Genomic DNA, 3,425 nt, shown 5'->3' with positions numbered 1-3,425 from the left:
TAATTGATCTATGCCTTGTAGAAAAGATACACTAACGTTCCATGTTTAAGGTTGATAATCAGGTTTGACTATACTGTAATTCATTTTGGCATTTCTGATTTTATTTTTGCTTGTGTGTATGTATGTGGGTTTGAGCTGGATTTAACATCTCACTGATTCCCTCATTTAATGAGTTAAAATTATTTGAACATTCATTTTACGTTTATTTGGCAGTGAGGTTTTTAATTAAGTGAAAAAATTTTATCAGTCTCATATTAGTTGCACAGCATTTGCATGTTCTTTTCAATAAGTTTAGTCATTTGTAACAGAGTGGGATCCTTGAGTCCCAGAAATGCATTGATAATATAAGGAAAATCTCCAATATTTACATTTGAGTGGAAATGCAGTGATGTAACTCACACTCCTGTTATTTGTAGAATATTGTACTTGACTTATACTTTAGATTTTCTTCCTCATATCTTTTTTAGCTCTGCTTTTTCTTCCCTAGTTTTCTGATTTATTGAAGATTCTTTAATTGAAAGAATAAAGATAGATTAATAATTTAGCTTGTTTTTAAAAATACATTAAATTTTACCATATTCATTTATAAAGTGCACTATTCACTATAAGCTACCTACACATAGAGTCTATAGTTTTATTCAATAACTAAAAATTCTAAAACAAATAGTGATGAACATAATTTTATAGTTATGTTACTTAGTTTATTTTTGCAGTCAAATTTTCTCTTTGAATGTTTTTCTTAGCAGATCAAGTGGAAAACAGATAGAATTTCATTATCATTTACTTTGAAGAAAGACAAATACTTTAAAATGTTTTACTCAAAAGAGTCACTGAGAAATTTTAAGATAAATAAATTCTAAAGATTCTAAAAAATTAAATTGCCCTTTGGTGGATGAGCTCTCTCTCCCCATATTTCTGTACGTTTGAAACCAATGCATAAAGTTTCATAACAAATTGAACTGAGAGATATAATATTAAAAATACTCAATACTCCCTCTTAATTGAACAATTTTTATCATCTACGGAGGATCTAATATCATCCAAGTAAGAGCACAAAACCAGATATTATCAAAAGATATACACACAAAGAAATAACCTATAAAAGCCAAAAGATCCCTTTTTTTGAGAAACTTACATTCTAGGTAGCTGGAGAAAGAAGACACGCACAAATATATAAAGAACAAAAACAAATAAGCTAGTAGACACTAATGTCAGGCACAAAGAGCTTTGGCTAAGGCTATTAAGATTTTTATGTTTATTTTATGTATTTATTTATTTATTTTTTTACTTTTGATAGAACTCAGTAGCCAAGAAAGAAAAAAAAGTTTTCTGTGCTATAGAAAAGGAGATATAGGTACTCTTTTCTAAAGACTGTTCCTTTCTTTCTTCTAGAGGGAAAATCCTAAAGAATTATAGGAAAGGAACATCCTATACAACAACAGAAAACCTGTTAAACAACAACCATTCTACTCTACCCAAACATCACAGGAAAAAAAAAGAGAAAAACATTGTCTTTATGCTCACCCACACCAATAAGGGCTGAATAGAGAAGTGAGGCTTCGCTCTTTGCCAGGCTGTAACAAGCCACTCCCCCATTTTTTCTTGGGTGGTGTCAGAAAAGGCAGAGTAGAGAGCTGGGTCTTACATCTTTTCAAGGCAATAACAGTTCCTCAACCACTGTCAGGGAAACCAGGAGGAGAGCCTGGACTTTCACTCCCACTCAGAAGCACTGATACATCCTTTCTCCTTCCCACTGAGGTGATATAAGAGGATGTCTACTGAAAAATCAGGGCCTTGTGCCCAGCACAATCAGCAGCTTCCCTACCGCATGATGTAAGGGGTGGCCAAGTGCCGAGTAATAAGGCAATGCTCGTACCCCTCCCAACATGGGTAGTGTCAATGAAGCCATAGTGGGGGGTCAGCACTCCCACTCCACATAATAATGAGGATCCTGTCTTCCTAAGGTGTCACAGAGTTGAAGGAGAAACCTGGGATTTCTACCCCACTTGGCAATAATGAGACACTGCTTCCTGCTGTAAGAGTGTCAAAGAAACAAAAAACAGAGAACAAACAGAAAATTAAAAATAAAACAGGAGATGTAAGCATTGCCATATCAATAGTTACATTAAATGTACACAACTTAAATCCTTTTTTAAAAAAACAGAGATTGGTAGAATGAATTAAAAAACATAACCCAAAGACATACTATGACTCACTCCAAATGAAATAGGCAGATTGAAAGAAGATGGATGGAAAATGAATATCATGTGAATATTTATCAACAGAAAGCAGAAGCAGCAATATTAATACCAAATAAAGTAAAATTTAGAAAAAATGAAATTACTAGAGACAAAGAAAAACATTACATAATGATAAAAGTGTCAATCTACCAGGAAGATAAAGAATCCCAAATACGTATACACCAACCGAAGAACAGGGCTGAAAAATACGTAAAAGAGAAACGGTTCTAACTAAAAGGAGAAATAGACAAATCCACAATTACAGTGGGATCCTTCAACACTCCTCTTTCAATAATTGATAGAAAAACTAGACAGATTACCTGTAAGGATATAGAATAACTCCACAACATCATCAAACAAGAGAATCAAATCTTCATTTATAGAACAGTTTACCAAACAACAGTAAAATACACATTGGTTTCAAATACCCACAATAACATATACTGAGATATCCTGTGCCATAAAACAAATCTCAACAAATTTAAAAAATTTAAAATAATTGAATCATAATATTCTATGACCACAATGAATTAAACTAAAAATCAGTAACAGAAAGATACCAAGAAATTCCCCAAACACTTGAAAACTAAACACAACACCTTCAAATAATCCATGAGGGAAAAAGAAACTTTAAGAAAAAAAATTTATATGTGCATATAATACATATTTATATCTATATGCATATACATACACATACATATATTTATATACACACACACTGAACTTAATAAAAATGAAAATACAACATATCAAAATTGTGGGAAATAGCTAAGGCAGTACTGAGAGGATAATTTTTAGCACTGAATAGTTATATTGGAAAAGAGCAATAGCCTCAAATGAGCAATCTAAGCTCATAATTCAAGAATATGGAAAAAGAAACAGAAAAAAAAATAAAATCAATGAAGCAAAGAGAAGATTCTTTGAAAATATCAATAAAATTGACAAAACACTAGCAATTCTGAAAAAGAAAAAAATGAGAAAAGACACAAGTTATCAATAAGAGAGTATCACTACAAAACCTTCAGACATCAAAAATGTAATAAGGGAATCAACTTTACCACATCATTTGACAATTTAGTTGAAATAAACCAGTTCCTCAAAAAAAAAAAAAAAAAAAACCAACAAAATATACTACCTCTCATCCAGTATGAAATAGATAACTTGTTCAGTCCAATAACTATTAAG

General features: G+C 31.6%; 1 protein-coding gene across 3 annotated transcripts in view; it reads right to left on the bottom strand.

Annotated features, from left to right (window-relative positions):
- THEMIS (thymocyte selection associated) overlaps positions 1-3,425 on the bottom strand; it is a 245,784-nt gene that overhangs the window by 187,461 nt on the left and 54,898 nt on the right. The gene's annotated exons all lie outside the window — the stretch shown is intronic.

The sequence above is a fragment of the Mandrillus leucophaeus genome, unplaced genomic scaffold (genome assembly GCF_000951045.1).
Source record: "Mandrillus leucophaeus isolate KB7577 unplaced genomic scaffold, Mleu.le_1.0 Scaffold682, whole genome shotgun sequence".
NCBI lineage: Eukaryota > Metazoa > Chordata > Mammalia > Primates > Cercopithecidae > Mandrillus > Mandrillus leucophaeus.
Note: the sequence above shows the minus strand (reverse complement) of the source record. Positions and strands in the feature narration are given on the sequence as shown.